Source organism: Lolium perenne, chromosome 6 (genome assembly GCF_019359855.2).
Source record: "Lolium perenne isolate Kyuss_39 chromosome 6, Kyuss_2.0, whole genome shotgun sequence".
In the NCBI taxonomy this organism is placed as follows: domain Eukaryota; kingdom Viridiplantae; phylum Streptophyta; class Magnoliopsida; order Poales; family Poaceae; genus Lolium; species Lolium perenne.
Genome location: NC_067249.2, coordinates 194,083,538 through 194,096,284, shown reverse-complemented (window position 1 = coordinate 194,096,284; position 12,747 = coordinate 194,083,538). Strand labels below are relative to the sequence as shown.

The window sequence follows — 12,747 nt, the reverse complement described above, 5'->3', positions numbered from 1 at the left end:
GCGGGCGATCGTCGTTCGGCGGAACGACAAGGAGGAGACGGCGGAGAGTTGTCGTCGCAAGGTGGTGGAGCTGCGGATGATCGTTGACGGGAGAGGTGGTGCCGAGGTGCTGTGCCGGGAGTCTCGTCAAGATCGTCTTCGCAGGAGTCGGATGAGTCAAAGAGTCAAGTGTGTGCACGTCTACACGTGCGGTCGTCGTCGTGTCAGTGAGTCGTCGTTGTGTCCAAGTGCTCGTCTCTGTGAAGATTTGTTGCAGTTGAAGCGCGTCACGTTCGAGGAGTTGCCCGGGAGCAAGGATCGACGTGAGCGAAGACAAGGTGGTGAGGTGGCCATCTGCGTGTCTCGGTGAGGAGATCAAGCTTGGCGTGTAGTGGGACAATGACCAGTTAAGTTAGTAACGACGTGAAGACTGATGGTGCGTCCAGTCTTGCACGTTGCACGCGTAGATGCGACCGTGTGGGCTGGTAGTCCGGATCATGCGTTGGAGTTAAGTCGACAAGCCGCGAATCTGCAAGGAGTCAAGACCTGAAGAAGTACAAGGAGACGACAAGTTTAGATTAGGGAGAGATTGTTGGAAATAATCTAAACTATTCAAGTTTGGGTTATTTTCCACGTAGTCTATCGCGATTAGTTGAGTTGGTCTAGGACACTATGTGTGTCCTATTACTAGTAGGTTTAGTGGTGTCCGGTTTGGACAAGTAGTGTGTGCTTTTCCAAGTCATAGTCCTATACGTGTTAGAGTTTAGAATCAGCTAGTTAGGTATGTCTAAGGGTCTTGTCCGTGTAGGTTTAGTACTAGTCTTCTGGGTCGGTTTGCAAGTTACCGATCGTGGACATAGTTAGGTTGGCTTGCGTGTATATAAGCTGGCCAAGGTCATAAGTTTGTATTGCAAGTTGAAGAGAGAAAATCAGAAAAGCAATAAAGAATAGTTTAGAGGGTGCGACACGCACCCTTGGCAATAATATTTTGTCTCCGCGTGTGTTCGTCTAGTTTCATGTGATTGATCCGTGGGCGAATTCCAACAGTGTTGCGCCGCACTACACTCCGCCGCCATCAACCTTCAACGTGCTTCTTGGCTCCTACTGGTTCGATAAACCTTGGTTTCTTACTGAGGGAAAACTTGCCGCTGTACGCATCACACCTTCCTCTTGGGGTTCCCAACGGACGCGTTCTATACGCGTATCAACATGCTATTATTGTTCAGAGACTACATTCTGAGAGCACTTGTATTTTGCCAGTACTGCCTGCTATTTGTGGCTTTCTTTGCTTCTATTGATCTACGGATAAAGGAATAAGGAGAGGAAACCAAATGAGAGGCTTCTTTAGCAGTTGACCGCTCCATCTCTCTTCCTCTCTCCTCAGCTTAGCAGTTGGCATTCATCTCAGTGTGTTATTATTTCTTGAGGGTGCAAAGAGCTAAGGTTGGCTAAAATTCATGAAGTGCCATGGTGTTCTGCCTGGTTTGGTTGTCCATGTCAACGTGCAATTTGAAGATCAGATCGCCACTCTCTGTGGAACAAGTTAAGAATAATTACGCTGCTTCCGTGGTATGAAATTTCTATGACATCTACCAGTCCTATGATTAGTTGCTTGTTTACTTCCTTACTAAGTAATTCGGTTATGGCAAAATATATTAGCTGATAATATGTGTTTCTCAAATTGTGACATTAGGCATTTAGCTTTTTCTCTTGTTAATCATGAAGGCCAGTATATTGAGGAGCCGTGGAGTAAAGTCTAACCAGCATGTGATTCATGGCTATTGATTTCTGTTATATTCAGAAAAAATCTTATTAATATCTGAATGATGCAGTCTGAAACGATACAAATGTCTGCTGAAATGGACTTCTTACTCAACAAAATATGTTGCTAGGCTTGGAAAATAATGCCTTGAGGGAAAGTCTCAACATTATAGCATAGGAGCGACTAATTAAACATGGAAATTAATTGTGTTTTCCCTCTTAAATTTTATTTCTTGTTTTGGAGTTCTGCTCTCCATTAAATAATCATTTTGGCGATTTGGTCAAGAGCTCATCATTAGTAGACTAGGGGTTTATGTGTATGGCCTGCATTTTGCATTTTTGCATGAAGTTTTTCCTGTGAAATATGATGGCTAATCCAGTCTGACTTTCGTGATTTTATCACAAATTTCGTTTGCTGAAGTAATACAGTTGGTAGATGGAGCTCTGACGATGCCCTGTTATGATTACTGTCTTTCGTTTTGCAGACATCTATAGGCAGCAAAAAGATTGTCAGTTGTTGTACCAGGTCGGTAAGTACGCCGACAAGAACCCCAATTCTGCCAACTGTGTTGAGGGAGCCCTTAGCCTACGTGGCTGGCTGTAATCCAAGGGACATCACATACTGTAACGAACGACAAGGAGGGGCTGAGGAGTGGTCAGTAGCCAAGATCACACCCAATTCTTCTCATGTTTTTAATTTCCTCTAATCCATTTCCTAACGTTTCTCCAAAGCAATTTATATACTCCTACTGAATTAAGTGTAGTGTTCTAGGATTTGTGGACCTGTATAGGATCTTCGTCGTGTAATTATCTCAGTTACTGTGTATTGTCTAATTTTGTGAGTAATATTCATATCTTGGTTTAAAAAAATAATAACAATATTCTAGCTAAACTAGATTAACGATAGCTTGATGAGGGCATCTGTAATAGAATACATATGTTATTTTGAGAAATATTTAAATCTCTATATGGTGCACTTGTCTCATCCGATGTTTAAATTCTCGGATGTATGGAAGTGATAGTATTTTTCAGTTCGTCTGTTGAGTATGTGCACTTAAAAGTAACAAAAGAACTGACATCGGGTCTCTTAAGTGAAGAAAGGAACATATCTAACTACTTACTGTTAGATGTAGAAACTCTCTCACTCAGTCCGGCCAGCGGGAGCAGCGCCGCCCCTAGCTCGAACCGCCGCGCGCCGTCTTGTCGCCGGGAGGAACAATGAATTATTTCCCCAAGTTGATTTAGCATATGACAAATCCATCTCAGTGTAGAGCCTGTGCTTTGAGTACATCTAAAACATATGTACCACTTTAATATTAAAGGGTGAGATTAGTGACTGACGGTAGAAAGAGAGATGAATTTGTTCTATCAAGTTTTTTGTGCATTCTATTTTGATGAAACAATTATAAGAAGATTTTTTGTAAAAAATAAAGTATATTACTATGACTAATTTTGTGACTACTTGACCCTGTACTACATTGGCGGTATATTTCCCTCCCATCAAAAAATATCATCGCCTTTTTTATTCGATGAGATGTGACCAAGGCAAGAGGGACATGTTCAGTGTGCACTGGCTATTTGATGAAACACAAGTACTGTATGTTCTCTTTTCACTTTGTTTCTGCATATATTTCTGATGTTCCCTTACTAGGTAAGGTATTATCTTCACTCTTCAGTGCATGCATTAACCAAGGACACTAGATTCAAGCTTAGGACCTCTGAACTGAGACCTGCTATGAAGATGATTTCTTTGATTTATTGAGTTTTTTTAGCACAAATGATCCTCCGCCACTTATAGACACTTCACTTTTTTTTTTGTCATAATCTGCATGCTTTCCTGATTCCTGTAGCAGTTGCCTGATGTCTTTTCTTTTCCTATACTTGACTCCATTGAGATTTTTTCTTATTATGAATTTTATATTGATAGACCGAGATGTAGAAAGCAATGACCGGTCTTATAGACCCATCACACAATTGGAGCCTCTAATTAAACCTCTCTCGTGAGTTCCATATCACATGGCCTCATGGTATGCGACATGAGTGTTCCATGGGCTCTCATTCTTGGGGTTTCTACTTGTAGCTTCCAATTATGTTTCTAATTAATGTTTATAGCTCTAAATATGTTTTTAATCAATGAACATGTCTTATTCTGGTTTCATCTTGTTTCTATGTCTCTTCTTGTTATTTCTGGTCAAGTGGTCATTTGAAAAAGATTTTCCTAAGCTTAGGTCTCTTCAAGACGGAAAATTGCTCAACCAATGTCTGAATAACATAATTGATTTCTTTTTTAATAAGAATTCAAATTTTGGGCAGATTTTCCTATTTAATAAAAATCTCAATACCATCAAGCTTTCATGTGCAACAATTGCTTGGAATCACACTATTTTTTTTCCTTTGTGCAGCAGTTCTCTAACTTTCAACCAGGCTTTGGCTTTGTCCCAGGTAAAGTGAGAAAATAGGAATTGCAGACTGGGGAGGAGGAACTACCACTAGGATGCGGCTGGCAGGTATGTGAGTTCCTTCTCTCAACAAATAGGAAACATACAACTGATAACTTCTCTTCGCCAAACTACGATGGATGAAGTTTAGAATACAACTCTTCCCAGTATATTTATGGAACAACTCAGGGACTCAGGTGTTCAAGCATATGCTTAGAAAAACATCTTCAAAAGCCAAAAATATATTTAACCATTCCAATTATTAGTGAGGGTATCTTTAGTCCACACCAAATGCGATTTACATATTCTGGATGCATAGATTTTGTTAAACTTCATTACTTCATTCGCCTGTACTGTTATGAAAATAACGACCTTATCTTGTGCTGGGTTCATATGCAAGGCCTAATAGTGGGCTTTAGTTGGACTGTAACTTGAACACCCACAACAAGGCCTAATAGTCGACTTTAGTTGGACTGTAACTTGAACACCCACAATAAGGCAAGCACCAATTTTGAGGTTCCCTAAAATTACTAAAACCTGATGAGTCACTACCTTGTGTCTTATTTTCCTGAAATGAAATAGTAGGCCCACCTTTAAAAAAACCTTAAAGGAGAAAACTATACATGTTAGGCCTGAAAAATTCAACATAAATCTTCTGTGACGTTGGAAAAAATATCCTTGGTTACTCAATGATTTGTCTCATTGAAGGAGCAGCTTTACCGTCCTAGAAATAACTACAAGCCGTTGTCTAGCCTCATGTATGTAAGTATAGCAATTTTAATCCTACTACCCTTTACCTGGCATATGAAGTGTCTTTTCCTGAGAAAATAACTAAATTAGTAAATCATCATTAAAACATCCTTATTTGTCTTCCTTTCCTCGTGTAGAATAGTCCGTTGTCAGCCATAATTTTTATCCACGCGACACCGTGTTGTGCCGCTCTGAAGTACCAAATGCTATCACATAATTATTTTGTTGTTACTTAAGAGCAGTTCACATGGAAGTTGTTGAGATTGTAACCACTGTCGGATTATAAGATGATGAAATATTATACTTTTAATGAGCTTTGTAAGAAGAAACAATATACGGATCAACTTTCCAGGCAAACAATTGAGAAGGAAAGGAAGAATGGAGCGCTAATTAACGAGAAAGACGTTCAGATTATAGAGCTTAGCAAACCCTAGAATGATTCCGTAGTAGATGTCTCGTGAATGACAAGGCGTACTAAATATCTGAAAAAGGTTACACCATTGGATCATCTCGGCTGGATAATAATACTAACTCCAATCTTTGGGTTGACCTTTACCAACTCGCCTTTCAGAAATAATAATCAATAGTGCTACATCTTGGCGGTCACACTTGTGTATCTCGGTGCGCCTACCCATACGTATTATCTGGTTAGTCTATACATTCGTTGTAGTATATGTATGCTTGTATGTGCTTATATGACACTAGGTATATCTATTTCCTTCCATGGCTATGCCACTTATGTTTGATGCTGTGATGTACTCAGCTATCTTCCTTGCTGTCAACTATAGGTTACATGTTCCTCTAGACATATTATAGTGCTGGACCGATTAACTGTGAAACACCTCGTGTACGTAGACCTTGTGTATGTAGGAGCTATGTGCTTTTGATCTAACCTAAGCAGTCGTTGGTATGTGTAATATATTTCCTTCTGTTATCTATTTGTGCTTGGCAAGTGAGTAATCTATTTTATCCATTGAGTGTTTGTGGTAAAAAAACTCAACTATTTCAATAAAAACTTGCTAGGGCGTGCAATGTTATGATGCCTGGATTATATAATTTTACCTCTTGCTTCATATATTCCCTATAGTTTCGTAGTTGTAGAATCTCTGCTTTTTGGCTGTTGTAGACTGCTCATTCAACTTTGAATTTTCATTCTCATACATGTGTTTGCCTTCTCGTATGATTCAGTCGTATCATGCAGGTTGTTGAGGTTCTAACAATTATCATGCTTGAGACGATACTGAAGCCCAACCACAAGTACACGGCTCACATGGCTGAAGAGGCAAAATAGTGCCCACCATCATGTTCTACCTGTCAATTCACCGCCGTTAGCCTTCTTATGGGAGTCTTTCACTGTATAGAAGTACTAATGGACAGTTTGGAGGACGCAAATAAAATACACTGAATCTACACTACTTAAAAAGCACGAACATGTTCCCTATTCTGCCACTACAACATTCCCTTCGTCGCTTCATCGTCGCGCATCGCTCGCTCCTATGGGCCTGGCCCAAATCCTTCGCTGACCGCAAGATTTTCCAGACCGCGTGGAGTCGTGAAGGTTGCATCCCTGCTCGTCCGGAACAACAGTTACCGAGGGAGGAGCCAAGCGTCCGAGCTAGGGTTTCACCCCGCCGCCGCCGCTCACTCCAGACGATGGTCCGCGCTTCGTCCCCGGTCCGCCACCCCCACTTCTCCGAGCACGACGACGGCAACGGTGCGCGCTCGCCTCGCCCTCTCCGACCTTCGCCTTCAACCATCACCAAGGACGACATGCTCCGCACGCGCTACACCACCCTCACTCGCGGCGATTGGCGGCTAGAAGGGGCCGATGTTTGCTGATCTTGGCGGGATGGAGGCGGTGCTTGGCGAGTTGATGATGGAGGTGGTGGTTCCGCTGACCACGAGTGAATCCTCCTCCGAGCTCTCCCCCTTCGATTGTGCCACACCTACGACCTCAGCATGATCTGTAGCGGTGGCGCTAGGTCTTCGACCCCAATCCATGGTGGCGCCAGGTCTTCGTTTGTCCCTCACCTGCGAGACCAAAGCAGCAAGCGGCTCCCTGAAGATCTGTTCGCGTGCCACATCAACATCCCAGGCGAGCCTGATGCGGTGAGCCACCGTCTTGCAGTTTACTACTTCTGGAGTACTCTCTCTGTACGGCTGTACCAATTCTATATCCTGATGCAGACATTTTCAATAGTTCGTCTCAGTTTAGATAGGATTCTTCAGTGGTAAGTAATATATATATCAGTGCGAACACTTTGCTTAATTGTAGCATAACGCCGATCAAATAATTTGCATATGATCGATTAAGTATCTGGACAAATCATCTCTTAAAGAATCCTTAGTTTTCAGGGTAGTTGTTCTCATAATTTTTGTCTACAGAAGTTTGTCTGATGGGTGGCAGTTTGTAAACAGAAGTTAGTTTTCAGGGTAGTTGTTCATATAATCATTACAAAGGTGTGCAGGCTACATCAGCAGAAGTACAACACACCATTAAAGTATTCAGCTTTCGTCAAAATCAAGCGTCAAGAGTTGCTGGTGATTATTTCACAGGAAGATCAAAGATATATATATTGTTTAACTAGGGCGCATAGGCCACCAGCTCGTCACAATCGTCTTCCGGTGAGAATCCTTGTTATCGTTCAATTCAATAATATATAACAAGGACAAATATGATTGTAAAAGCTATTCCCGTATTTCTTATTGCAATATATTGTTCTCTGTTTTATATTAGAAAATGAATTCAACAACAGCCTATGGATAAGTTTGCTATAATGCTTGCTTACTTAACCCAACTTTGTTTTACTGTGCTACAATTTATTTCTCTGAGATAGATAGATGGTGGTTCATGTCACATACAAAATTACTAACTTAATTCCATTCACATGAGGTTTAAGCTATGGTTTTTATCTAATAATAAGGGGAGCAGGAGAATGTTTATGAATAAGCTTGAAACTCCAAGCATGTTTACTGAACCTGAAGCTTATCATACTGTCTGCATGTCTGGGTAGGTTCACCTATGTTTAATCATTGGAGAATGTATAGTAGGAATGTATGGGCGCTAGATTGGTCATTTTGCTTTGTTATTCTTCTTCAGTGATTCAGAAAATGAAGTTTCTTGACTAAGAACTTTTTTTGCAATTGTTGATTATTGCCAGACGACAAGCAGAAGCTGGCGACTTTTGGATTGTGAACCTACCAAGGTTTGATGGCTTGAAGAAGAACTTGACGGATTGTGCATACGTTTGTACAATGAGCGCATTGAGTTGAGGGCAAACATTAGGCTATTCTGCCCGTGTCGGCCTCTAAGTGTCAATGAGATCTCCTGTGGGTGCCCAACAGTGGTTGAGGTCTATCCGTTCTAGGAGACTGACCTTCGGTATGTTCCCACATAGAAATTTGATAATGCTTGTGGACCAGCTGATGATCAAGGTATCCATTGTTCCTACCCTGTTTGAGATACCCTAAATTCTGTTTCAAATTCATAGTTTTGTGATATGAAATGGAGGCTAATAGCATCCCGGGGAAACAAATATCTACTCTTAATTTAATAATCTGACTGAGCTAATGGTGTATATATGCATTCCTTGTATCTTAGATATGAGTGTATTGTTGAAGGATAATAATGTGTAATACTATAATTGTTTCCTCCAGATAGGGCAGTGTAATTCTTGATGATATCAGTTTTGGATGAGCTGGTTCGAAATATTTGCATTATTCGTTGTTAACTAGCACATAATTTTTCTGAATGGCCGGTATGCCTAAATTGCTGCACCTTTTCTAACAGGCAAATATGCCTAAGCAGTACCCTACCACTAATGGGAGCGCCACTTGTTGTGCACAGGTTCATTTCTTTACCAGATAATCTTTTCCAACTATTTGGTTTGGGAGTTCCATGCAGGCATGAAATTCTTGCATTTTGTCCTGCAGCTTAAGGGCATTCTGTCAAATGAAGGAAGTCGTAGTGGTGTGTAACCCATCCTACACAAATATATTTGAAGGTTCCGATGTTGTCTGACTCATCCTACATTCATTTGCCTTTATCTACTTGGCATCTATACCTTATTAAAATTAAGTTATGTGACTAAATTTAGAGTCTCTGAGTAAGAATTTCAATGATTTAACCACTACGACAGTTGAAATCTTGCAAATACCTGTTAAATTTACATGACTGAGAAAAGAGAGACAAAACTCTATTTTTAACGGACTTCAGGTTAGTTGTATCCCACCTCAGATATTGCTGCTTACGCTGATTCTGTACATAACTACTGCAGGTATCTTCATGCGTTTTATAAATAAAAAAGTATTCGTAGGAAATTGATGGAGATTCAAAACTTGTTTGTGTCCATGATTCTGCTCGTTCCAATACAAGACACATCCACATGTAGTTAGAAGCGAATTTGGTAGTCTGGATGTTGGCAGTTAGTCCTGGATAGATGCTAGCTTATACTGCTTGTGTTTTCAGCTGGCATTGGCTCGTGAGCATGCCATTTGGTGGGGGCAATGCGTCTGTTTGGGAAAATATTGGATGTATAACTAATTACAGGTTCTTCTTTCAGTCTCCGTGTCCGCAGTAGTGTTGTATTGGCACATTGGTATGTTTTCAGGAGGAAGATCCTGGTTGGTATTCGAGAGTTCGCTGAGTTCAACCCTCAGCAGGTTGTAGATATTGAAATGCATGTAAGTCATGGTTTTCTCTGCCAAAGTAATACCGTTTCTCTGTTTATTAATAATCCCTAACCGATGTGGAAGCATGTCCTATATGCAAAGATTACAGTGAGGAACTTAGATTGTTATTATTACCGAATTGAGTATGTTGTAAGACGCATGGGGATATAAGTAAATTTTTCTCCAAAATAGTCTGCAAGCTAAATATCAAGTTTTTGGTTTGTTCGTTTGGGCTAATATTTCCTAGGTACAATGAATATCAAGTTTTTTGGTTATCAGTTTTTGCCTAATTTTTTTAAGTTGCTTTTTCGATTATGCAAATTACCGATGATGTGGAGGTGGTTTGGGAATTGTTTCAATTTTGATATTCGAAGCATAGGTATGTATTGTTCAGTAGAAGTTTATAGATATAACCAGGAAGGTTAACTAGGAAGAAGTGGTAACTACAATTGTCCCATAGATTACATGCTACCTAACTGTACTTGACTTTTTTCCCTTTCCAGGAATTTAATTTCTATGGTGCTATGAGAGAAAGGCATGTTCACCTCCCTCAAATTTACGTTCCAAATACTGCAAATGCATCACAATGGATATTTCCATCATCACCTCAAACTATGATGTCTTCTCTCAGTATTATGAGATTCTTTTCCGGAAAATCTATTGGTGAAAATGGATAACTTTCATTTACATGGCATATGCTTATAGGTTTGGCTTATTGAATTATCATATTGTAATACTTTGACTTCTGTGAGGTCACTGATTAACCTATGCTAAACATATGCAAATGATTACATGTTTACCACATATCCGGTTGAGACAAGGTCTGTCATTTCTCTTTCATGGCGCCAAGTCTGGGTTGTGGGCCTATGGCGAGCCTCCTCCCCCGAGTGCCATAACCAATGACAAGCGGCGGAGAAAAAACATGGGCGTGCAACCAGGGATAGGTAATGGCGGCAGCGGTGGGGAGAAGGTGCTCGTCAAGGTTAGCGGCTAGAAGGCAAGGACTGGGCAGTTCGGTCCCGTTAGTGGGGAGGCAAGGAAAGGATTCTTGACCAAAGGAAAATGGAGGGAGGCAGAATGTGAGAAGGTCGAAGTGGGGAGGCAGACGAGAGGCACTAATAGGGTGGTCGTGTTCCAGTTTGGGTGTGAATTTCTTTTATATTTTTGCAGTGTCATGACTCAAGGAAAGTTTCAAGTTAATTAAGGCTTAAAAAGAAAGTTTGGTTATGTGTATGTGGCTGCAAAACTATGGCTTCTCAATATGTATCAGTATGCTAAATGCATTTAAAACTCGTTGCTATAAATTACGGCTTCTCGAAATGCACTTTAATTGAATGCCAAACTACATGGTTATCAAAACGTAAAGATATCATGGGACCATGGCAAGACATTTCGCTATAACTATAGAAGTGAGGAGGAACACATGTTTTTATCAAGTGCAAGGAGTTTAACTTGGTGTGTGGCGAAACATGGATTGGAGCATGTTTACCATAAACGATTGCCTTGACAGATGCTGATGAATATCGAAGCAATTGAGGACTCAACTGATGACTGCTTGATGGAGTAATCAGTATAGTATCCGTGTAGGAGATATTTCTTTCTCGGTTGAAGATGTTGCTCACAGGGCTTAATGCCATTCTATATATGTGCATTAAGAAAAAAAATGAAATTTGAGACCCGTGGCAACGCACGGGCATTTGTACTAGTGATTATAAATACTCAAAGATTACAGCTACTACGAGCTTGACATCAAAAAGGGGCGTGAGGAAACTTTGCTGCTCTGTAATATACATCTCCTTTTAGCTTTCTACTTGGCACAGAATTATATCAATATTTAATACAATATTTTAATATCGGGCTATCAAGTGGAACTTTTTACTGAATAAGATACTAATGATCACAAATACTCGGAGATTATAGCTACTACGGGCTTGACACCAAAAATGGGAGCGAGAAAACTTTAATGCAGTGTAATATGCATCTACTTTTGCTGACTAATCACCGATTTATATTGATGTTTAATATAATTTTACAGATTCGCTGGAGGATATCAACTCTACAAGGTCAAGAAAAGTCAGTTATTCAAGATAGAGAATCATCAGGATCTTACAAAGATTTTCCATCACTCGGAGATATGTGAAGATTACCAAGACAATTAAGATTAGAATACAGTGTTGTCCAAGGGGAGTGTTAGGAAATATTAGCAGTTAGATCTTAGCGTCACATCTAGGCTAATATAGCAGTTAGGATTTTCCCTAGCATAACTACCTAGCAGTTAGAGTTTTGTCCAATCGCTATGCATTGTGAAAAGTTGTGTCCCTTCCGAACAGACGCATGTAAAGGAACCGATTTGTTGGATATTATAAATACCCCAGGTCCCTATCAATGGAAGCATCCATTCGTTCTCGGTATCTCTTCATGCGTCCTGTTGATAACGTGAAGAGATATAGAGGCAGAGAGAGAACGAATTCATTCATAGGGATCTGGGGTATTTATAGTACCCCAAGAGTCCTGAATACAAGTTGATTCCTTTACATGGGTCTGTTCGGAAGGGACGCAACTTTTCACAATGCACAGCAACTGGACAAAACTCTAACTGCTAGGTAGTTATGCTGGGAAAATCCTAACTGCTATATTAGCCTAGATGTGACGCTAAGATCTAAATGCTAATATTTCCTAACATTTATATAATTATAAAGATGGGGTCACGTGGGAGAAAGTTTTCTTGCTGTCAAACATGTCCTGGTTTTCTGAACAAGTACCGAATATCGTGCATCTTAAACACTCTAATGGGGAAGCCCGATTGATATAGTTTAGAGTAGTCTTCTATAGATAAATTGAAGATGAATACAATCAACTAATGTTAGTTGCTATAATATATCTTTCATTTTTTGGTTTTATAAAAAACGTTTATTACTTTCTTTGTAATTTTCTGTATTCTTTTTTTTGAGAGTAAAGCACAATATATTAAGCAAGCAAGCCGCCTCATTAAAAACCTTCCAGTCCCCTTAGGTACCCTGGTAAGGAAAAGAGTGCGTCAAAAACTTGCTGCTTTAGTCAGGCAGAGCCAAATTACAATCCTTCTTGATACCCTCCAACACACATGTCAGGGCAGAACCAAGGAGGTAACCCGAGGTACCACTCTTGC

At 40.3% G+C, this 12,747-nt stretch overlaps 1 long non-coding RNA gene across 3 annotated transcripts; it reads left to right on the top strand.

Annotated features, from left to right (window-relative positions):
• Positions 1-4,127: 4,127 nt before the first annotated feature.
• LOC127306546 (uncharacterized) lies at positions 4,128-11,300 on the top strand. 3 transcript variants are annotated; one of them, XR_011747532.1, is made up of 3 exons: positions 4,128-4,247; positions 6,130-8,775; positions 8,862-11,300. It is a non-coding gene; the product is annotated as an uncharacterized lncRNA (long non-coding RNA). The 3 variants fall into 3 exon arrangements; XR_011747533.1 differs by having other exon boundaries at positions 4,129-4,247; positions 6,130-8,363; positions 8,776-11,300; XR_007854704.2 differs by having other exon boundaries at positions 4,132-4,247; positions 6,130-7,553; positions 8,090-11,300.
• The last annotated feature ends 1,447 nt before the right edge of the window (positions 11,301-12,747 follow it).